At 35.3% G+C, this 25626-nt stretch overlaps 2 long non-coding RNA genes across 15 annotated transcripts in view; one reads left to right on the top strand and one right to left on the bottom strand.

The window, feature by feature from the left end:
* The window catches only part of LOC144297973 (uncharacterized), a 296926-nt gene that overhangs the window by 129809 nt on the left and 141491 nt on the right, over positions 1 to 25626 (bottom strand). For 5 of the 12 annotated variants that reach the window (XR_013364931.1, XR_013364929.1, XR_013364930.1 and 2 more), the window contains one exon: positions 23775 to 23953. The exons of the other annotated variants lie outside the window; for them this stretch is intronic. This is a non-coding gene — a long non-coding RNA (uncharacterized LOC144297973). Of the gene's footprint in view, positions 1 to 23774; positions 23954 to 25626 lie in introns of those variants that run through there. 12 annotated transcript variants of the gene reach the window in all.
* LOC144297975 (uncharacterized) overlaps positions 1 to 25626 on the top strand; it is a 207614-nt gene that overhangs the window by 48621 nt on the left and 133367 nt on the right. The window lies entirely within an intron of this gene.

Raw genomic sequence — 25626 nt, 5'->3', positions numbered from 1 at the left:
AGAAGAGAAAAAGAAAAAGAGGAAATGAAGAAAACATACCTATGTCTTTTCAGAGTGTCAGAGCCAGAGCAATCTTGTACATCGTAATTCACAAGTTGAAATTTATATCTAGTTATCTATAGAGCTATGTTGAATTGTACAGGATACAAATTTTGGAATTGGGTGTTTTGGAAATATGAGTAAAAGAGGTCTATGCACTGGGTTATCCTGAGACTACCTGATTCATATATTTGTCCACGTTGCTCTAAGTAGACTTGTTATTGTCTATTGTTTTTCTTCAATTCTAAAAGTTATGATGGGAAAGAATCATTGCATAATCTGGGGAGGTGTAGAATCATTTCTCGTGGTTATTTCAGCTGTATACACGCTTCTCTATTCACATTCACATGTCATTGAGCTTTCATTGTATAGTATCTGTAGCACTAAGTCACGTTTGAAAAGTTGAATGTAAGATATTTCTTTTTCAAAGACTTTAACTCCTCACTCCTTTAATATAATCTGAACCTCTGTGCCTCACTTTACTCCTCTGTCAAAAGGCCATATTAGGCTATGTGGTAAATTTAAGTTTCCTCATAATCATTTTGTGAAACTGATCTGGATCAAAGTTACTCTACACTACTCCTCGTATAGGGAGAAAATCTACACAATATAACAAAGAGAACATGAAGTTAATGGTGTCTCTTTTCTAGTTGCTCTGTCATGCAAGGATCTGGATTTGCCTCTTCGGGACTTGTGACATAGAGATAATAGGCAGAAAATAAGTGTGTTTACCCGCCAGCAGATATTTTGAACTTTTTCAAGTGTTTACAAGAATTATAGAAGTAGAGGCTTATTCAGATTAATGACAGTTGCCCAGGAATCCATTATTTAGGTTTTGTGTATTCCAGAGAAATACTATCTAGGCCTTTGTTTATCATTCTTCTCTATAAATTTATGACTATTCAGTCATTTGGAATATTATGGTTTCTAATTCCAAGATGCATATAGGAAAAGTGAGAGGTACACTATAAAAATTTGTATTTTTGTCTATTCTCCCTACATGTCAATATGTTGGATAGATAATATAGACGCTATATATATATGCCATAGAGTCAACTATTACTCCTGGTTAACAGCAACTAAAACTCTCGAGGGAAAATGTTGAAGTACACACAAACAGACTTTGGGACTTATCTGATGGCTTTAGCCTCTATACCCTGATTTCCCAACTTTCTTCATACCCATTGTCTTTGAGCAATTGTGGAGTATGTGAAATATCTGCTTTTGTCTATGTGTAGGGTAAAGGGGTAGTTATTTGAGAATAGGATAGGCTAGTTTTTAAATTATAGGCAAATCCTTTCTATTTCTTGGAATTTTTTTCATTAGGATTTTAAATGTATTTTCTGAATCTACTTGCTTCCTCTTGGAGGATCTTTGTCATGATGAAGACAGAAGGATATCCTGGATAGTCAATAAATAGATGATCTTCTAAAACAGAGAATGATTAGAAAGTCCAGATGCAGGTTGTGAATTTGTCAACCAGAATACATCAGTAGAGAGATTCAGCCTTGGTGCAATAGAAACTAAATAGGAGTTAATTAGAGTTTTAAAGAAGTGGACAGAATAAAGGAAACCCTGGTCAAAGGACTCACTGGGATGTGAATCAGAATAAGGAGATACTAATGTCTAATGTTGTAATCTCTAGAAAGTTATTATAGTAATACAACTGATGAGTAAATAATCACAACACTGAGGAAAAAATAGATCTGTAGTAGGTTATTGATAAAATCTACATCAAAAATTAGCTTGTCCAGTGGTTTCCAGAATCATCTGGACAGCTTTATTCATATTGTGCACATCTGTGTCTGCCCATTGCTGTCACTGAAAATTCTTGATCTAGGTCATTTTATAAATGAAGAGACAGTGACTCAGAAAGATTAAGTGATTTGCTGTAAATCAAAAGTATTATTCATAAACATACTGGGATCAGCAAAAAGGCTTTTTGTATTGAATCATCTTGGGGAACATTGGGATACCTTTCTTTGAGGAGGGAGGTGTTTTTCTTTTATAGTTGTAGAATTGGAGACCCATTCTATTCTTCCTATATCATTTTTAAATCTCAGGAGTTTAGCATTCTTGCCTCCTTTCCTTTCAAAGTGCACCCACATGCCACCCACGTTTGCACATCCACATCACTCAAAAGATAAAAGTTTTGAACTCTGCTTCTACATAGTGAAACACAGTTGTTCTTAATAGCATCTCTTACAGCCTTTGAAAAAGACAACCACCTTTTTTTGTTGAGCTGAATTGGTTGTTTTGTTTCCTTTCCTCTAGCTCTGTTAAACATGTATATTTGTCTTCATATTTTCTGGTTTTGGTTCTTTTTATATTTTCATGAAAAATCCAGTGAATAATTCCTTGTTACCTATATTTAGCAAGCCTCAATTGCTTCCTCCAAACACAGCCTGGCAGAGCTTTGGCCTCAAGCAAACTTCAGGTGGTTTTGGCCAAAACATTAATACTCACCTGAGTGAGTTACAAGCTAAACAGACTGTATTTGGAATCTTAAAGGCCTTATTAGAATATTGTCTGGGATTCTAGCTTTGTTCTACTGAGCCTGCAAAAGGACTCCTGAATTGTTACCCATTCATTAAAACATTGTTATTCCGCAAGAGAAAGTGCAGGTGTCACATTGAAGAGCTGCAAAGGGAGCCATTTGGTACTAACAATAGAGGTTTATTACAAATAATTTTATCTTATGGTTAAAAACACATACTTTGATTTTCTAAACCCCTCTAGTGTTTGGCTTCCATTTCTTTTTCTTATACTCTCAAGAAACTACTTCATAATCAGAAGTGAACATATCCATCATCCCTAAAACTTTCCACATGCCCCTTTGTAATTCCTTTCTTCTAGCTCTTTTCCCAAACACTGCGCAAAGCAGTCACTCATCTGTTTTCATTTCTCTACGTTAGTTAGCTTTTCCTAGAATTATATATAAATGGAATCACGTAGTATGTATTCTTTTTTTTAATCTTCTTTACTGCCTCATTAGCTTTAACCTTTTTTTTAATTTTAGTGGTTGCTTCAGAGTTTATAGTAATATGTTATAGAATCAGAAGATTCTATACTACTTTAGATATAGTATAAAACTTTTATAATTTGGTTGCACCTGGGTGGCACAGTCAGTTAAACATCCAACTCTTGGTTTCAGCATAGGTCATGATCTCAGGGTCATAATATCAAGCTCCTCATTGGACTCTGCTCTCAGCACAGAGCCTGCTTGAGTTTCTCTCTCCCTCTTCTCCTTCTGCTCATGCTCTCTCTCTCTCTCAAATAAATAAATAAATAAATATCTTAAAAATCTTATAGTTTTTCTGTTTCTTCCCTCCAATACTTTATTATCACACATTTTACCTATACATATGTTATAAACCCCACAATACATATTATTTTTGTTTAAACTGTCAGTATCTTTAAAGAGATTTAAATAATAAGAAAAATATATGTTTTCCCATACAGTTACTTATGGTGTTTTTTATTCCCTTGGATAAATCCATATTTTCATCTGTTCTTATTTTCCTTCTGCCTAAAGGACTTCCTTTAACATTTGTTAGAGTATAGATCTGCTGTTGATGAAGTGGTATTTCTGTTTTCCACCATTTTTTGGCAATCGCCACCTGAACCTCTCCTCTGATATGCATTCAAGGTCAACTGAGCTGGCTTTAGATGTTTAGTTCCTTACTATATGTTAGTCTGTATTTCATCATCTTTCTCAGAATTGATTTAGTTATTCAGTTTTCCCTGACTTTTCATATAAATTTTAAAGTCAGAAATTTACAAAAAGGTTTTCTGGAATTTTGATTGATATTGTATTATTGAATCTATAGATCAAATGGGAGAGATAACATCATGACAATATTGAGTCTTCCAACCCATGAGCAAGTATATCTCTTTGTTTGTCTAGCTTTTCTTTGATTTCTCTCACTAATGTTTTGTAGGGTTTTTTTTTATACAGAGCTTGTACCTATTTAGATTTATACCTAAGTAATTCAGTTTTAGGTGCTATTGTAAAGGTATTATTATTATTATGTTTCAGATTTCAATTTATCATGCAATGTAGGAAAATACAATTGACTTTTGTAGGTTGTTTTGTAGTTTGACCTTGTATTCTGAGACCAGGTAGAACTCACGTATTAGTTCCAGGAGTATTTTGCGAATCCTTAGGGATTATCTACATAGACAATCGTATTATCTCTGAGTAAAGATAGATTTATTTCTTCCTTTCCAACATTTTCTTTTTATGTCTTTTTCTTGCTTTATTGCACCAGCTAGAACATCCATTATGATGTTGAGTAGGAATGGTGGGAGAGGACATCCTTGACTCAATGTAGGGCTTAGGAGAAAACATTTAGTCTTCTACCATTAAATATGATGGTAGCTATAGATTTTGGGTTTTTTGTAGATATTTTGCATTAAGTTAAAGGCATTTGCTCACAAAGAGTTGCAGTTATTAATATATGAGACTATATCATGAATGTATGTTGGATTTTGTTGAAAGGTTTTCTGCATGTACTAATATGGTCATATGGATTTCTTATTTAGTCTAATAATATAGTGAATTACAGTGATTGAATTTTGAATGTTGAACCAGCCTTGCATTCCTGGGATAAATTCTACTTAAATTTGATGCATTATGCTTTTTATATATTGCTGCATTCAATTTTTTAATTTTTGTTATTATTTTTGTGTTAATGTTTATGAGGGATAAGGGTCTATACTATTCTTTCCCTGCAATTCTCTGATTTTAGTATTAGAATAATACTGACCACATAAAATGACTTGAAAAAATTCCCTCTTCTTTTATTTTCTGGAAGAGAATGTATAGGTTGGTATGATTTCTTCCTTAAATGCTTGGTAGAACTCAGTGAAAGTATCTGGGCTTGGAGAATTTTGTTTTGTTTTGTTTTAGCATATTTAAAACTACAAATTAAATTCTCTGGGTGTGTTTGTGTATGTGTGTGTCTCTCTTCAAAAAAGAGAGAGTGATCTGGTGGTGGAGAGGAGCAGAGGGAGAGGGAGAGAGAGAATCTTAAGTAGGCTCCATGCCAGTGCAGAGCCCAATTCAGGGCTCAATCTCATGAACCTGAGATCATGACCTGAGCTGAAATTGAGTCAGACACTTAACCAATTCAGCTACCCAGGCACCCCACAAATTTAATTCTTTTAATAAATATAGGACTCTTCAGTTATCCCACTATCATTGTAGAGTTGTCTGTTTATTCTCTCAGATATCAGTTTTTGCCTCAAGCTCTGTTGTTAGGTGCTTGCATATATAAGATTGTTATGTATCCTTGGAGAATTAATCCCTCTATTATTATGTAATGTTCCTCTTTGTACGGACAATCTTCCTTGTTCTGCCTTGTTTGGAGGGATTAATTCTCCAAGAGATTGTCCTATTGGATAAAAAGGAATCAAAACAACACTAGTAGAAAACAAGATTCATCTATATTCTGTCTACTAAAAATGCACTTTTAAAAATCAATACATGCAAATACTAAGTAGAAAATCAATACATGCAAATATGTGCAAATACTAATATAATAAAATTAAATTATCCAATATGACAATCTCTGTATTTAACAAGTACATTTATAACCACAGGCATTTAAAGTAATTGTTAATATATTTATATTAAAATTTATCATGTGTGTTATCTATCTATTGTATTTCTTCTGTGCATCTTTTTTCTTCTTATTGTATCTTTTCTGATTTTTGAAATATTTTTCCTTCAATTTTATCCATACACTTACTATTTATACTTAAAAAGTCTTTTTAGTGCTTCTGCTATAATTTAAAATATACTTTTAAAAAGATTTTATTTATTTGTTTATTTGAGAGAGAGAAAGAGAGCTCAAGCAGGGGAAGGGGCAGAGGGAGAGAATCTCAAGCAGACTGTGTGCTGGGTAGAGCTTGATGTGTGATGTTGGGCCCAATCTCATGACCCTAAGATCATGACCTGAGCCAAAATTAAGAGTTGGATGTGTAATTGACTGAGCCACCCAGGGGCCCCATAAAATATGCTTTTTAAAACTATTTGGGTCTGTTTTCAAATAATATGATACCACCTTACATGTAGTAGAAGTACTTGGTAACAGTACATTCCCCGTGTCTCCCTCCCGTCTTTATGCCAGTGTCATGTATCTCACTTCCACATATACTATAAATATGAACACAGTCCATTTTTATAGTTATCACTTTATTTGAAATTTTTAAAGAATATTTTTAAAAACTTATTTATTTAAGAGAGTAAGAGACAGAGCATGAGCAGAGGGGAGGAAGCAGAGAGAGAGGGAGAAGGAGACTCCCTACTAGCAGGGAGTCAGATGCAGGGCTTGATCAACCAACTGAGGCATATAGGCACCCTTATAGTTATCACTTTAAGTAGACAGGTCTCTTTTAGGGTGGTTAAAATAAGAAAAAATATTAAGTTATATTTTACATTCATTTATTCTATTTCCAACACTCTTTTTTTTTTTCTTTTTTAATGTGGATCTAAGTTCCTCACCTTAATCATATTCTTTCTGCCTGAAGAACTTCCTTTACTGTTTGTCATAGAAGAGGTCTATGACAATTAATTTTCTCAGTTTTTGTATGCTAAATAGACAATTATGGGTTGGTGGGTTTTTTCTTCTCTTTTAACACTTTAAAGTTCTCACTTTACTATTTCTTATTTGCATAGTTTCTGTTCAGAAATCTGCTGTAATTCTTCTCCTTGTGCCTATGTAGGTAAAATACCTTTTTCCCTCTGGCTTTCATCAAGAATTTTTCTTTTTCTTTGATTTTCTGTAGCTTGAATATGATATCTCTAGGTTTTGTGTTTGGGATATTTATTCTACTTGAATTTCTGATTTGGTGTCACTTGTTTTTGAAAAATTTCAGCATTATTTTTGTAAATATTTCACTTGCTTTGTTTTCTCTTCTCCTTTTGGCATTCCGGTTATCCACATTATGGCATTTGACATGATCCCTGAGCTCTGTTTCCCACCCACCCCCACCACCACCAACAACGTTTTACCTCTGTGCTTCAACTATTGTAAATTTTATTGCTTTTCCTTCATATTCATTGATTGTTTTCTCAGTTCTGTCAAATCTACTAATGAGTTCAGTGAAAGTCTTCTTTTCTGTTATAGTATTTTATGTTTCTAGCATTTCCATTTGATTCTTTTTTATAGTTTCTATCTCTCTGTTGAAAAAAAACTAATTTTACATGTTTTCTATCTTTTCATGGGCACTTAAACATATTTAAGTTTGGTTCTGATGAATTATTTTGTAATTTCCAGTTGGAAACTGAATATATTGTACAGAGCAGTAGATGCTGAGGTAAATCTATTTATGTAAATCTATCCAGGGTTGGGCTGTGTTTGAGATTTGTTGTTCCAATGATTCCTAGTGTTGAGGACTTTTGTTGCTATGTGTACCAGAGACTTTGAATTTCTCTATTTAACTTGATTTTGTCTTTCTTCTTGGCTCTTTGTGCTCTTATTCAGTGTCTGTCTTGTGCATCTCTCTCAGCTGAAATGCATTGCTACTGCTATTGGAGGTTTGATAGTATGAGATTTAGGGAAGGAAACCAGTTTTAATGTCTGGTTAAATATGAATGTTTGGTGTCCACAAGTGGGTCTGTTTCTTGGAATGTGGCCTTTTTAAGTGATTCCAACCTTCATCCGGGGACGGAACTTTCTCCTTCACCCTCTATTTTATTCTCTTGGACATCCTTTAGTGTTTTCATTCTATCCATGAAATGTATTCCACCCTATAGCTTAAGTGCCTTTTAAAATTTTGTTTTATTTTGTTTTGTTTTTCAGGTAAGACAGGGAAGGTGGGGATGGAAGAAATTTCCTTCCCTCAGCTATAATGGTTCAGTCTGGCAATATATACCTCTGAGGATTAAACCTTTTGTTCCATCAGGAAGATGGGGTCTGGGAAGATTAAGCAGTGGCTGTTTTCTCTACTCCAGGAAGCACCATGGGAGAGCTTCTCCATGGGAGAGCTTCTCCATGAGAGAGCTTTCTCCATGGTCTCTGATTTTCCCTGTGAGAATCTGGTGGGGTTTCTATAGGAAAAGCTTGCAAAATTATGGAAACACCCCTGATTATGACCCCCAGGGGTTCCAAATTTTTACACTAGACCACTCTTAGCCTCCAGAAATTCATTCATCAAAATCTGTAGTTTAATGTTTTTATCAGCTTATATGGCTTCCTTTGGCTTTTACTCCAAGCAAGCAAATACTTGGGTACCATTTCTCACTACATGTACCTTTTCTTCTAAGTTTCATCAACGGTTCTAGAATCTTTATAGGATCACCATCTGTGCTGAGACTTTGTTTTCTGATGGGTTCATGAAAAGTGATTAATTAGCTGTCTGTCCAGCTTTTTCTTTCTTAAGGATGGGAACTTCTTTTTTTCACTCTATACATGTCTAAGCTAAAAATCAGATATCCATTCCCATAGATGATAATTAAAGTCTTAAAATATTTTCCATCTCCTAGTTATACAACTGTGCATTAGGTTTTTAAAAAATATTTTATTTATTTATTTATTTGACAGAGAGAGAGAGCACAGAAGCAGGAGGAGTGGCAGGCAGAGGGAGAGGGAGAAGCAGGCTCAGGGAGCCTGATGTAGGGCCCCATCCCAGGGTCCTGGGGTCATGATCTGAACTGAAGGCAAATGCTTCACCACTTAACCATCACCCAGGTGCCCCTATGCATTAGTTTTATTTGTTGTTCTGTATAGTTTTTTTTGTTCAAAGATATGTGAAGATATTTGAATTATGAAATCATCATCTATTCATGGACCATTTGCCTTTGTCCAATCCTGAACAATAGGTTTTGATTTACCAGAATTGGAATGATTATCTATGGAATAGTAACTTTTAATGTATAGTTGCTCTGATTCATCTAGACTTATTCTAGTTTGACTTGCCCTCTCAAAGAGAGCTAACTTTAATTGCTTACAATATTCTGAATCTGGCCTGACTAAAACAGAACTCTGTAAGATGGATCCATTTAGGGGCACAAACACCAAATTTACATGGTTAAAATTTAACTTGAATTGGCATTAATAATTGTTACTACTGCCTTTAGAGGTTACTAAGATTTTTAGATGAATGGCTCATAATCTATTGTCATAGTAAGAATTCCATTATTTCTCATTTTTGCAAGTGACCTTTTCAGCTAACTTTTGCTATTTTGTTCTTAATTCTCTGAAATATCGTCTTGTTTTGGGTATGGCATCTTTGGTTGTCAAGATTACTTTATATAACTTCAGTCATACACGATATTAACTAACTCTCATCTACAAACTTGCTAAACATTCCATCAACCTCTCTATAATAATTATTGAGAAAAATTATATAGAATGATATCAAGACAGAACCACAGAAATTTCTTTCTTTCTTTCTTTCTTTCTTTTATGATAGTCACAGAGAGAGAGATTTATTTATGATAGTCACAGAGAGAGAGAGAGAGGCAGAGACACAGGCAGAGGGAGAAGCAGGCTCCATGCACCGGGAGCCTGACGTGGGATTCGATCCCAGGTCTCCAGGATCGCGCCCTGGGCCAAAGGCAGGCGCTAAACCGCTGCGCCACCCAGGGATCCCTGAACCACAGAAATTTCTATCCACATTGTCAGAGAGACATTAATTAATGCCATGTACATTAATTATTAATCTGTCTACAAATCTGTGTAAGTGATTTTGAGATGAGCCCAATTTGAGCCCATTGTATCTTCAATGTATCATGAAGGCTGCTGGATGCATCTTTGATATAATGAAAAAAAATTACCTCTATGCTTTCAGAACCTTATGATTTGTTCTTACCAAATCTATGTTGACTTCAACTGATTACAGTACTCTCTTTTTCCCTCTCTGATTTTTAAAATATTTATTTAAATTCAATTTAAACCTATGAGCATATAATGCAGTATAACAAATTTAACTGATATTTGTGTTATGACTGCTTAGGAAATTTTAATCTTATGTTCATATTACGAATATTTAAATATTGACCTTGAAGCATAATTGTATATAGCTTTGTTCACTGAAATTATTAACATATATCTATTATTTTATTTTTCCACCACCCTCACTACTCCCCCTCCACATTTATATATTCTTATGAATGTATTATTTGGATAAAGGGAACAAAGCAAGGACTTTTACAAATAAAAACAATTGGGCACCTGGGTGGCTTAGTGGTTGGGCCTACCTTCATCTCAGGTCATGATCCCTAAGGTCCTGGGATCAAGTTCCACATCTGGCTCCCCACTCTGTGGGGTGTCTGCTTCTCCCTCTGCCCATGTCTCTGCCTCTCTCTCTGTGTCTCTCATGAATAAAAAAATAAGATATTTTTTAAAAAACTAAAAACAACTAATACTGATCTCTTTTATGAGCTACATTTAGACTTTGGCGATGTTGTCTTTATAGTTCTTTCTTTTCCTTCCTTCTTTCCTTTCTTTCTTCTTTTTTCCCAAATTGTTATGTTCCAAATATTCCAATTGTAATCTCCCTAGCAGCTTAAATAGTCTATGCCTATATTAGGTGGAAAATTTGCCTTTGAGACCCACATCTGCAAGGCAATACAAAATCTTCACTTTGTTGTGTTTGAGACAATTGAAACTCTTAACCTTATATCTACCATACCATGTATCCCCACATTTACCTTCTGCCCCTTTGACTCATTTTCTGTTTATGTGCCTGGTTCCTTTTTCTTCATACTGTCTCAAATGTTTCAAAATGCAATGTTCTCTTTTTGTCCCTCATCTTAGTTTCCACCTTCATAGTTCCCCTGGGTGATCTCATCCATTCTCAATGTCCCAGGATGATAGATGGATTACTAATTTACTTGCTTAGAACAGTATTCTGCTTCCAGACCCATATTTTCAAATGTATCTTGCATGCCCTCAACTATATGCCCCAAACTCATCCATTCCCTTGTTTGTTTATTCATAAAACAATAATTGAGTTGTACTCTGTGCCAGAATTAAGTCCTTGAGATACCTCAGTTTACAGACAAAGGTATTTGCCTTCATAAAAGTTACATTGTATGTGTGTGCATGTATCAGAGAGAGGAGGGGAAGTGAGAGAGACAAAATAAACACTATGCTATAAGGTATTAAGTGTATACTTTAGAGTAAGGTGATGGGGAGTGCCTAGGAGGAGTGTTGACTTACAGCTTTAAATAGACTTATCAGGGTAGGCATTGTTTTGAAGGGTTATTCAAGCAAAATGTTGAAGAGCAGGTCGGAGTTAGGTCTTGCACATCTGGGGAGAAGCATTCAAGTTAGGAGGAATGGTACGCAATGGTTGTATGGCAGATGTGAGCCTGTGTCTTCTAGGACAAGAAAGATAATTGTGCTCTTCAGAGCAGTGTGAATGAGGAGGTGAGAGGGAAAAGACAGAGGGTCAGTAGAGGCCACATCCTGCAAGTCCACAAAAACTGTTATAAATACTTTGGCCATTTTTTTTTTTTTTAAATGAAAGAAGTCATTGCTGTGTTCTGAGCAAAGGAGTTGCTATTCTGTCTGCTGTGTGTCTTTACCACCAAAGTTGTCCACAGTGTAAATAATTAATTTCATTTACTAAATCCCCAAACTCAACCTTATCTTATGTTCTTTTGAAATTCCCCATCTCCCAGGCCAGAAATACTAGAAGTTTATTTCTTGCTCATATAATAGTCAATGCAAGTATTTCTCATCAGCAAATGATTCTCTCCTTTTCATTGTTTAGGTACCAAGGTTTTTGCATATGATTCTTCCATCCCTTAGGACCTTAATCAACAAAAGGAGGAAGAAGACATGCGGGAGCCCTCTCCTCCAGAGACAGCATGCATCACTTCTGTCAGATTCCATTGATAAGAACTTAAAGATATAATACCACTTAAATGTAACAGAGGCTGGGAAATGCAGGCTAGCTAGGTGCCCAGAAAGGAAAGATTTGTATCAATGGCTAAACATTCTTTTTCTCATCAAATGATCATTAAATTGATTGATTCTACAACTAAATACCTCCGAAAAGTAGGTAACTTTTATCTCTGTCAAAACTTCGGTGCTTTATTCAGGTTTTATCCCCTGTACCTAAATTTATTGGAAAACCTTATAACTATTCTCTAGGTGAGATCTTCTACAGATGTCCTGTTTCTAACACGCAGATTTGGTCATTTTCACACTTTTTCAGGAATTCTCCTGAATTCCTGAAAAGTACTCTTACACTAGTACTTGTGGCCTTCCTGGATCAGATTTTAAGATTTGTCCACCTTTATATCTCCTGCACTAAGGCTGCATGCTTCTTTGGTGCCATATTATCTGCTATTCCCTCAGATCATCTGTGTCCTGTCACATGCTCTCAGTGCCTAAATCACATTGCACCATATGCACGTGGCAAATTCCAACTTTTAAAACAGCTGATCTCTCCTCTGCAAAACCACCTCTAACCTTGCCAGAAAACCCCAGGAAATGAGCTACGTACTTGATGCCTCACACCTACTTAGTTATGACCTGGGACATAGTCTGTGGCTCTGGGAGTGACAGAAAACAGACACATAGTATAGATTTTTTTTACAACAAGATTGATTTAATAAGCAATATCTCATTTCCTTTTCTCTTTCTCCCTCTTCCTTCTTTTTTTTTTTTCTCTCTCTCTTTCTTTCCCCTTTTTTCTTTTGATAGTGTTTTATAGTGGTTTGGCCAGAGTACTTCATATTTTCAAAGTGTGATTTGAATAGAAGAACATCCAAGATTTCTTTTAGCACCAAAAATGATGGATTCTAAAGGTCATGAACATGAGGCCTCATCTTTAATAGCACCTGCCTTGTGATGCCTGGATTGAGTTTGTGAGGGCAGTGTTCCCTACAGACCACAGATACTCTCCAGAAACCACTGTCTATGCACAACACATTTGTTGGACACAAACCATCTGATCAGTATTAGATATCCAGAGGGTAAGGAATTCAGATGCTATTTAAACAGCAAGACCTTTTCAGGTCAAAAAAAGATGTCTATTCCTATCTCATTCTCTAATCCATCTGGAAAATGCTTGGAAATTAAGCAGGTGCATAACATGTGAGTTTTCTTTGAGATGGAATTTCCTACCCCTTTTGGTTCAGACTGCCAACAGCATTTCTTTCAATTAGTTACACATTAGATAGATAGGAAAAAACATATTTCTCATCTCTTCAGGAGACTATAAGAGATAACTGGGGACAGATTACTCTTTTATTCTAAACTGGTACTGTTTTTCATGTCTTGCATCAATATTTTTCATATACTGAATGAAAAGCAGAAGTGGATGCACCTGTACCTCTGCTATCTCTCCTTGATATATCTCCAGAAGTGGTTCAAAGTATATTACTTATTCCCCATTAAATTATAGTTATTAGATTGTTTTTAAATCAATTTTAAATTGGATAAAAATACCTTACATTAGAATGATTTTTGTTTTGTGAGAGAAGGGAATTTCATATGATAAGCCCAATGACTGTATTAGTCAATGAGTACTTCTTAACTATGTTCTTCCTTTTGATTTTTATATTTGGGATAAGACAAAGCCCAGTAAAACACGAACAAAAATGAAGAAAAACAATAAAGTAATTTTAACTAAGAACTTTGAGCAATTTTTTTAACCTATAATGAATCTTCATGAGTGGGTGATATTGACTTCATAAACATGGAATAAATTGCCACAAACTCATGGTTTAGTTTCATTATGTTGATGCCTGAAATATACAATTAAAAGGTACACTATTTATACTCTCTGTACGTTAATAACTTCAAATTTACTTCTGGAAAACATTATTTTTTCTTCATTATAAATACCTTTTGAGGTTTTAAATGTCATCAATATGTCCAGGATTCATACTTACATGTTGAACTATGTGTTTATAATCCCCACTTGAATGCTTTGCAGGTATATTAAAGGTAAGATTAAAACTGAATTCCTTATGTTGCTTGCACATCTTGGTAATTGTGAATAATAGTGTGATGAGCATGAGAGTACAAATAGCTCTTCAAGATTCTGATTTCAATTCTTTTGGTTAAATACCCAGAAGCAGAATTGCTGGATCATATGGTAATTCTATTTTTAGTTGTTTGAGGAACCTCCATACTGTTTTCCACAGCAGCTACATGATTTTATATTCCCACAACAGTGTACACGTTTTCATTTTCTCCACATCCTCATCAATGCTTATTATATTTTTTTCTCCTTATAATTGCTATCCTAACAGGTCTGAGGTAGTATCTCACTGTGGCTTGAATTCACACTTTTCTGATGATTGGTATCATTGAGTATTTTTCATTTATATATATAATATATATTATATATATAATAGAAATATTATATATTCATTTGAATAGAAGTGTCTATTCAAAATATGAAATACACATACAATGGAATATTGTTCAGCCTTTAAAAAAGAAAGAAGTTCTATCATTTAAAACAATATGTATGAGCCTTGAGGACATTATACTAATTAAAGTAAACCAGTCACAGAAAGACAATTATTACACAATTCCATTTACATGAGGAATCTAAAGTAGTCTGATTCATAGTATCAGAGAGTAGAATCATGATTGATAGGGCAAGCAGGGGGATTGGGAATTGTTGTTCAGCAGGGATAATATTTCAGTTACACAAAATGAATAAATCCTAAAGATTTATTACATAACATTGTGACTATAATTAATGAAACTTTATTTTTTATTACATACGTGGTAAGTGGGTATATTACATGTTAAGTGTTCTTATCAAATAAAAAAAAAACCCACTAAATTCCTTAGTTCTTTCTCATCATTCATTTCTGAGGAAATGGTTTTATTATTTAAAGTGTTGTTAAAACATAATAAAAGAAAGCAAAAAGCAAACAAACAGAAACATCTGACTGCCTTGACCACCTCCTCTTTCTCATTCTCACATTCAATCCCCAATCTATTAATTTCATTTCTAGAATTATCTTAGATGCACTCACTGTTTTACATCACCACTTTTATGGCCCTGGACCAAGCCACAACTTTCAAATTTCTACAGTCCTACTACAAAATCCTCTAACAAAATTCTCATTTTACTGTTGTCTTCTCTAATATATTGTTTAGAGACTATCTGAAATGCTCTTTTTAAAACCAAAAGATGACATATACTGCCCCACTGCTTAAATGTCTGCCATGACTTCTCATTGCACATATAGTAAAATCCAAATTTCCCACCATGGCAACTCCCTACCTGCTCTGGCTTCTGCTCACTTCTCTCTAAAGTCATCACAATTTGACCTACTTTCATGTACTCACAAAGCTGAGTTCTTTCATGCTTTGTTCAGGCTGTTCTGTGTGCCTGGGCCACCCTTCTACTGAATTTTGTCAATATTATCATCTTCCCTAATTCCAGTTCTCTGCTTTAATGCTATGTTTTTGGAAAGAGCTTTTGTAATTAACCTAACTATATTAATGTCCTATAATATAACTAGTCCTATTCTATTTTTTTTTTAATTTTAACACTACAGAGTACTATCCACATATTGTAACTTGAGTAGAAGCTTTATAATTTCACATGATTGGAACCAGTAGTTGATTGGATAATTGTAACTACAACAACAAAGAAAATAGTTCAAGACTAAAATTAGTAAAAGAGTACATCTATAAATTAACATTTTATGTTAACTCAGAACATGGATATGTATGTGCTTTCCTTTATTGATGTTTTTACATAGAGCCAAGGATATAAGTATGTTGTTGAATAGTTAGTCATTCTAGATCTTTTTTGCATTAGTATACAGCTTTGGCTATGACTTTTAGTTTCAATTGCATAATTTAAAACAAGAAACTGAAGACACTTGAGAAACAGAGTGTTTCTAGATTTTGATATTTCTTTTCTAATTGTTTGTAGATGTATCTCCCACACTTAATTTGTAAAGGTTTTGTTTTATCTTGTTTTTGATTGTTTTGTTTTTGGGGAACTGTTCTTATTGAGTTTTTCCAAAGATTTTACTCATATTTTTTTTCTCATAATAATCACACAGGGACTCAGACTCCTTCCATCCTGTCCTTTGCCTTCCTCAAGTGACATATTTGTATTGCTCAGACCTGGAAATAGCACATATTACCTTTACTCACATTCTATTGGCTAGTCCAAACACGAGCACAGTTAACTGCTAAAGAGGCAGGAAATGTAGTCTAAATGTGTGCTCAGGAAGAAGAGGAAATGGGTTTGGTTAGCAGCTAGCCAATCTTGGCAAAACTCTCCTTTAAGTCCACTTTATATTGTTATACAACGTGGGCCCTATTTAATATAGTAAAAACAAAAAAGAAGATGACTAAGTTCAGTAAGTATTATTTGTTCTGGAATGGTCTATGTAGCAGTTTGTTTATTCTTCTTACTCAAATCTCCTAGCAGGTATTGCCTGCAAATACAAGTCAGTAGGAGATATTGTATCTTATTAATAGTATCCCCTTTAGAAATTATTCAGCACTTATACAGACAGGATCAGGAAAAAAATGAGGTCATGAGGACCATAATATAAATTGGCATTATAAGTGGGATAATGTTGTAGACATTGAAATATTAAAATAGTCTCTACTATTTCCTGGCCTACCAGTCAGTTCTTTTGGCTCTCACTTACCTACTTAGGTGTCAGCAAAACATTCATGAGATTGAAAGTAATAAAAGGCCTTGGTGGCTGTATCAGGATTGTTTTGTTGGCCAGGAATAGCTTCCACACAGATGGATTGAGCCTGTGCAGAACCACTTGAAGGTACTGAAAACACCACCGCATTAAATATATCCCATTACTTATCAATCAGCTGCAGTTCTGAAGACCTATTATTAAAGTGACTTTGCTGGACTAATCATTATCTTCACATGATTCCTAACCAAAAAAAAAAAAATTTATTTATTCATGAGAGACACACAGAGAGAGGCAGAGACATGGGCAAAGGGAGAAACAGGCTCCTTGCGGGGACCCTGATGCGGGACTCAATCCCAGGACTCTGGGATCACGCCCTGAGCTAAAGGCAGCTGCTCAAACACTGAGCCACCCAGGTGCCCCCTCCCTAACAAAATATTAATATTAAACTGGAAAGAGTAATAAATTAACCTCAAATTGCCTTTTACTACATCATGAATAAATGTATTAAATTACCTAACTCTATGCAAATGGCAGAAGGTATGTAACATAGGACAGGTGACATTGTAATGGCAAAGTTTGGGAAAAATAGAAAACTGTGGATATAGGTACTAAATTAAATGCTTCTGGTAGGTAGGGGCAGGCCTAGCATTAGGGGAGTGGAAGGGAGCACTAACTTACAAACATATATTTGTCCCTGGACATTGATGTGTATTTCTTATTCAGAGTCTGCTTTCTGCAAATGTTACTCTACTAGTTCTGTTTTAAAGAGTTATAAGTCTTTTATATTATTCAGTAGCCACTTCCACATAATATAAAATGATATCTTCTGCTATCTGCTGGCAACTTCAAACATTAGATCAATCATATGTAAATGGAAATCAATATAGAGTGTTTTAAAAACTTTGAAGTATGATTGATATAAAAAAAAAGACTGACTACACAGGGTATCCCTGGGTGGCTCAGCGGTTTAGCGCCTGCCCTTAGCCCAGGGCGCAATCCTAGAGTCCCGGGATTGAGTCCCACGTCTGGCTCCCAGCATGGAGCCTGCTTCTCCCTCCTCCTGTGTCTCTGCCTCTCTCTCTCTTTATGTCTATCATAAATAAATAAATAAGTAAATATTTAAAAAAAAAAGACTACACATATTTAGTGTATACATTCTGGTGAATTTGGATATATATATATATATATATATATATATATCCATGAAACCATCACCATAGTCAAGTTAACAGACAAATTCATCATCTCCAAACGTTTACTTGCATCCCTTTGGAGTTTTTTTTCCTGAGTTTTGTTTTTTATTACAGTAAGAACTAATAACATGAGATCTACCCTCTTCACAAATTTTTAAGTGCACAAAACAGTGTTGTTGACTATAGGCAGTATGTTTTATAGCAGATCTCTAGAACTTATTCATCTTGCATAACAGAAATTATATACTGATTAAACAATTCCCCATTTCCCTTTCTGCCCTGGTAACAACTATCTTATTTTCTGCTTCTATGAGTTTTACTGCTCTTTATAAGTGGAATCATGCAGTATTTCCCCTTTTGTGATTGGCTTATTTTACTTAGCATAATTGCCATACAGCAATAAAACATTATCTATTAGTAGACACAAATATGATTAAACCTCAAAAAATTATATTGATTAAATATAAATATATTTATATTATTTATACATAATATTAAATTATAATGTTATTAAATTTTATAATATATATTTTATATAAAATAAGCCAGACACTAAGAAGTACACACTGTATGAACCCATTTATATAAAATCCAAGTAAAAGCAAAATTGCCCTATGGTGATAAAAGTCAGCATAGTGGTTGTCTTGGATTGGGGCAGATATTAATTAGAAAGATGCACAAGAGGATTTTCTGGTGTAATAATAATATTCTATGTCTTTATCTGAAATATGGTTACATGCTTCTGTGCATTTATCAGAGATCCTAGAATTGTCCACTTAAGTTTTGAGCATTTTCATGTACATAAGTTATACTAAATACTGGTAGACTAAAAAAAAAATTGTGTCACTTCTGCATAAGAGCATTACTATAAGATGCAAAAATAATTTATCAATATGAAATACAAAAATATGAACTTAATCTGAATGATTCTCAGTATGGTACCTATTTCTAATAGCTCCCCAGAGAGAATGAAAGAAGAAACTGTAGGGTGAGAATATTTTCAATTCCTTTTAAGCCTATGAGTGTAACCAAAATCTAAATTGAAACACCAAAAACATGAAAAAGAAAATTAGTAACAGTAGGGAATTCAGAGGTATTGGTGAATTTGAAGCAGGTGCTTCTATATAAATAGTCACCCATAGTAGATGTGAATTTAGCACCTTGCATGTGATTCTGTAAAATAGGTACACATCTGGCTTCCTGCTATTGGTCATGAGTTTAAAAACTTTGGCTCATATATATAAATCAATGCACTTAAATCCAAAAGATTAATAGGAAGAGCTCAGAGTTCACATTGGCCCCTTGGCTCTCTCTTCCGATGAACTAAAGTGGAAGATTTGACTTAGCTTTCAGAGAACTTCAAGTCTTAGATGTAATAGCTTAAGTCTCTTTGCTTAAGTCAAGCTCAGGAAAGTCAGCCAAGTTAAACTCAGAGGTATGTCTGGGACTGATGTAGCTTTCTCTCAGATAGTTGTAGGAATTGTGCACACAAATCAATGAATTAATCATGACAAGGTCACAACACAGATTTCTAATAGCTATCCAGTCACATAGTTCCAAAATTATTCATATAAAGTTTTCAGAAATAAAAATTATGGCAAAACAAATTGTAAAGACTTCCTAAATCCTGTAACATGGTCCTATTTAATAGTCCTGATTAAATAAAAAACAAACAAAATAAATCAATACAAATATTCTCAATTAACAGTTACAGAAAAATACATGCTCAGTGGAGGACTACTTGATGGGTTATAAAGAGATGAGTGATCATATCCAAAAGTTGCCTGTTAATGAACAGATATCAATCTGGAAGGGATTTTTTTCAAGATAATTTACAAGGACTAGACTTTGGTCCTCTTCTGTTGAACTATTTGTACAATTTGGGCAGAGGTTCTAGATACCAGTACCATCGAACATGTGGCTCAGTGCTGAAATTTATATCACTTTTTATCACAACACTGTCCCATGACAAAACACTCCTTTATTAGACAGCTATTTCTGTATAAATAAACTGTTAAAAAGTTTGGTGGCTGAAAACCACAATAGTTTTATTTGCTTATGATCCTGTTGGTCAGCAATTGGAGCTGGGCTCAGCTGGACAATTTTTCTTCTGACCTCTCTTCAGGCCACTTACACAGCCGTGGTCAGCTGGAGGGTTGGTTAGAGGCTAGTTAGGAGAATAAGCCTCAGCTGGATAGCATTTTCCTGATCCCCATGGTCTCACCCTTCAGTTGGCTATTCCAGGCTTACAGAGCAACAGGAGGACAAAGGGAAGTGGCAAGGCCCCTTGAGGCCCATACTCAGGAAGCACACAGTGTGTCTTCCACTCTATTTTGTTGCTTAAACAAGATATTAGGCCAGCCCAGGTTTAAAAGTTAGGATAATAGATTCTACCTGTCAGAGGAGAATACTACAAATAACTTTTGGTCATTTTAAAGATTTTTTATTTATTTATTCTTGAGAGACACAGAGAGAAAGGCAGAGACATAGGCAGAGGGAGAAGCAGGCTCTCTTTAGGGAGCCTGATGTGGGACTCGATCCCAGGACCCTAAGAACACATCCTGAACCAAAGGCAGACACTCAGCCACTGAGCTACCCAGACGTCCCACAATTTGTGGTCATTTTAAATGTAGCACAGACCTCTCTCCTTGGGTGCAATTATTTATATTCTTCTTGGGAAAAATACACTTACCACCTTTTAAGACCACCAAAAGTAGTGGTGTATGACAGCCAACTCTCTAAAAAGAAGAAAAAAAGAGCCCTGATATGAAACATTTGATCATTTCTGTGATATAAATACTACCAGCATCTGTAATTTCAAGATACTGATAGGATATCCTGAGTATAAGTTGGGAAAAGATGCACACAACCAGCTCTCACAAGCTGGCATGAGGTGGCACTGACACACCACTGCCAATTATGGCTTCAGACCCAAATACAATATATCAAAATCTATTAACGTGGCTTCTCATGACCTATAGGTCTATAAAAACATAGATTGTCCACTTCCCATATTCTCAAAGCACAATTTTGAGATAGTGGCAAGATAACTAGTATAATCAGTGTTTCAAAAAGGAGGGGAACAGACATCACATAGCAGACACTGGTGCATAGCAATTTTTATATAGCAGATATTATTAGGTCTCCCTACCCCAGGAGCTGGCAATAGTCTGCTTAGGGCCTTGATCTGTTCTATGAGAGTAGCTCTCTACTCCATTGCTGTTCTTAGGACTTGAAATTACTCTTTAGGAATTTGACTTTGCTCTGTAGGATTTTTGCTTGCCCTCCGAGACCTCTTGTCTTTTCTATAAGAAAGACTGCATATTTCCAGCTGAGGAATTTTCTTCTTACTTGACAAAATTGGGGGCCCAGAGGAGTGTTTTCATTTTGCACTCTCTGTGCCACTTATAGATCAAAGTGCTGAATATCTCCTATAATGTATTTACTACTGTGCCGAAAGTGAAAAACAGAATAGCTGTATGGGTACAGAACAGTTGCTAGGTGTATCAGTTGTTTATAGTTGTGATTGCATGGATGATTGGGAATTGAGGCTACCACTGCCCAGCATCACGAGAGTACCTACTACATATCACCGGCCAGGGAAGAAATAGAAACGGAAAGTTTGGAGTACAGTTTCTATTCAATATGTATCACATTCATACCATCTTAAAGTAAAAAAAATTACAGGTTGGAGACTGCCTGAAGTGTGATTTGGGATTTCTTATAGTGACTCCTGTGACTTGAATTCTTGGCTTTGCAAGTAGAGTACTGATATTCACCCCACAGCCTGGAGAGAGAAGCTGGCATTTCTTAAGTATACACATTTAAATTATATATTTACTCCAAGCCACTAAAATTGCATTTGTAGAGAATATTTCAGAATTAGATCACTCACTAATTCTTGTTTAGATACAAGAAACAATAAGGAGACCACAAGATGTATAAATACACATTTTACGCACAAAAATACAAACACACTGCCCCAAGTGAGGGAATACAGACAGGCTCACAGTAAACCATATGCATAACAGAGAGAAAGAAGCCTTCCAAACCCAATCAACTTTTTGGCAGTCTTTGAAAAGTCTAATCTACCAAGGTCCTTGGGGAGAAACAAATGCTTCCTAGGCCCATTTTAATGGGTCAGGGAGTTGAATGCCCAGGTGAAAGAGAGAAATAGCCATTCGTCCAGGAGGGGAGATTAAATCTTTTATTCTGCTGATTAACCTCCTTTTCCAGTCCCCTTTCTATTTTGTGTCTTGGGGCACCAGCAATGAGCTTGGTCACCAGCAGTGGATTTAAGACTTTTCCTCAAACTTGGTGCTTATATACAAACTTGTAGGTGACAGAAGCTTAAACTGGAAGTCATTTCACCTAACCAAATGGCAACTAACACTCCTATAAATGTAAAAAAAAAAAAAATGGCAGCAGAGGTATGAGACCTCTGTCTTGGATCATAATCCACAGTATATTCACACTTGCCTGTCAAGTGTGCCTCCGTATAAAATGCCTAGACAGTGGGTTTGGATTCTCTTTTGCTCTTTACCTACACATGTTCCCTAATAAATTTCTATAGATGCCAGGGACATATATCTGAAAAGTAATTTATGTAGCTTTTCCCCTCCTTCTTTCAAATTCTATTGTAGTTATGATTCACTCTATTTATTGGTAAGCATAGGAAGCCTAGCTAAATGTTTGAGAGAAACAAAGATAGGCAGAAACAAAGCAAATTTCTGTTTATTTCCCATAATATATTTTTTAAATGTCCTAAGTGTTAAGCTCTATGCTGTGCCCTATAACAGTGTTTCTGAAATGGGGGTAATTTTGCCACAAGGGACATTTTGATAATGACTGGAGGAATTTTTGGTTGTCACAAAGAGGGAAGGGGGAGGCTACTATTAGGATCCAACTGTTAGAGATCAAGGAAGCTGTTAAGCATCCTGTAAAGCTTTGGACAACCTCCCACAACAAATTATCTCGCCAAAATGTTGATAGTTCTGAGGTTATGAAACCCTGCACTAAAGATAAAATGACATTTCAACAGTGATATTAACAGTTTCTGAGCATGGCAGATATCTTCAAATAATTGCCTCAGTGTATGTAAATTTGCACATCTGCAAAGTCAGAAATTAGGGTCAGAACATCTTCCAGGAAGACATGTCCGAGAAGTATTACTTGAAATGAAACCTGAATGGTGAGTAGAAATCAGCTATGTGCAGGGAGGAAGGAAGAACATTCCAAAGAAAGGGAACATTGTTGGAAAGGCCCTGTGGAAAGAGTAAACAGAAAGACGCTGAAGGGCAATGTGGGTAGAATGCCAAAATGGAGGTGGAACTTGGAATGGAATGAGTCTGGGAAGAGGGGCAGAGAGCTACATCATGTGGGGCCTCATAGGCAATGCTAGTGAACTTTGACTTTATCCTAAAAGCAATGGGAAATAATGACATTTTTGAACTAAAGAGGTAGTGGTAGTAGTGGATGATCATTCTGTGTACACTTAAAAATGGTCAAAATGGTCAATTTTATGTTCTATGTATTTTATCATATTAAAACATAAGTAGCAGTATGCCATTTATTATGGGATATAAATGGGTGATCAAATTTAGAACTTTAATGGGTGATCAAATCCAGAAGTCAACAATAGCCATAAAGATTTTGAGATAGCTCTAGACTGTTACTGGCATCAAGATTAGTACTGTGTATGTGAACAGTCTCAGTTGCTTCTCAGCCAAATACTTCCTTTTCCTATCTATACCTGTGAAACATTTTCCTTTTGAATGTCACAGTAGGTGTTTACTTGAATCTTGTTAGAATTTCCAACTGATGGATTTCCTTTCCCAGATGGAAATTCTTCTAGCTCAAGTAATTTTTCAAGGAGAAAAATTTCTGCTATGAAGTTAAGTGGGTTGGGTCCTTTTTTCCAGTGTAGAAAGATTTGTGTCTGAGTGGAGGAAGCTGAATAACGAAGAGATGAGACAGCCACCACTTGGGTGTTAGTGACCCAGGACGCTCCATCTGGGGCCTTTTACTATATTTTATAGTTGTTTTGCATTGATTAGCATATTCATTGGTGCTCAGCATTCCCAGACATCCGGCTTATTCAAATGAAATCCTAAAAGAAATATACAACTTTTAATAAAAATCAGTAATAATCTTTTCTTTACTTTAATGTTTTTAGTATAGCAAACCTCAAAGTATTTAATCACAGAAAAAACCTGAGTTTTCCTTATTCATGAATATATTTTCCTGATAGATATATTTTTAAAATACTTTGCCTTAAGTGTTTGTTGTATTTTCTTAAATAGAATAAAATATTTTCTTATTTTTAAGGGAATCTGGGCAGTAAGATTCTAAAACTGATATTTTTGTTTGTTTGTTTACCTAATGAAGGCTAAGACTTTGTAACACATAATAGTGGGTGCAAAATGAACCCAATCTTTGAGGGACCGTTCTATACTTTTCATCTTAGAAAGGGAGGAAAGTGAGTCTTAGTACTTTGCTATATGCCTTCCAGAGGTGCTGTCCAGTAAGATGTTCTGTACTTACAGAAATACTATAAAATACTCTATAATTTCTGCTGCCTAACATGGCAGCCAGTAGCCCCATCGTGCTGCTGAGCCGTTGAAATATGGCTAATGTGATTGAGTAACTGAATTTTTAATTTTATTTCACTTTAATAAATTTAAATTTAAATAACAATATGTGGGTAATAGCTACAGTATTGGACAGTGGAACTTAGAGTTTAAAATTGCAACTGGGGGCATCTGGACAGCTGGGTCAGTAAAGTATCCAACTCTTGGTTTTGGCTGAGGTCATGATCTCAGGATCATGAGATTGAGCTGCACGTTGGCTCCATGCTGAGCATGAAATCCTCCCTCTCTCTCCTCCTCTGCCCCTTCCCCTACTTGCTCTCTTTCAAATAAACAAACAAAATCTTTAAAATTGTAATTGGATGGAGAAATATCAAATTGAATTATTTTATGGGAAAAAAGCTTCTTTGGAACTTTTAAGGCTTGCAGCACATTGATTAGTCATGTTATTTTTTAAAGGATTTTATTTAATTATTTGAGACAAAGAGAGAACAAACAGGGAGGGAGGTCAGAGGGAGAGGGAGAAGCAGACTCCCTGCTGAGCAGGGAGTCCGATGCAGGCTCAATACCAGGACCCTGAGATCATGACCCAATCCAAAGGCAGACACTCAACTGACTGCACCACCGAGGAGCTCCAATTAGCCACATTATTGATGGTGGTGAGGATTTGTTTTTTAAAACATCCTTTTTTATTCTTTTTTATTTTTATCAAGTTTTTATTTTAATTCCACTGTAGTTAGCAGTGTTATATTAGTTTCAGTTATAAAACATACTGACTCAGCACATATACATCACCCAGTGTTCATCATGACAAGTGCACTGCTTTGCTTAATCCCCATCATCTATTTCTCTTGTCCCCCCAACCCTCTTTCCTTTGGTAAGTATCAGGTTGTTCTCTACAGCTAAGTCTGTTTCTTCATTTCTCTCTCTCTCCCTCTCTTTTTTTTCCCGTGCTCATTTATTTTGTTTCTTAAATTCCAAACATAAGTGAAATCATATGCCATTTGTCTTTCTCTGAATGACTTATTTTGCTTAGCAATATACTTTCTAGCTCTATATCCATGTTGTTACAAACATCAAGATTTCATTCTTTTTATGGCTGAGTAATATTCCAATGTATGTTATACACACACACACGCAAACACACACACACACACATATATCTCTATATATACATACATAGATATAGATACCA

Source organism: Canis aureus, chromosome 26 (assembly GCF_053574225.1).
Source record: "Canis aureus isolate CA01 chromosome 26, VMU_Caureus_v.1.0, whole genome shotgun sequence".
Classification (NCBI taxonomy): domain Eukaryota; kingdom Metazoa; phylum Chordata; class Mammalia; order Carnivora; family Canidae; genus Canis; species Canis aureus.
This window is presented reverse-complemented; position numbering and strand designations above follow the sequence as displayed.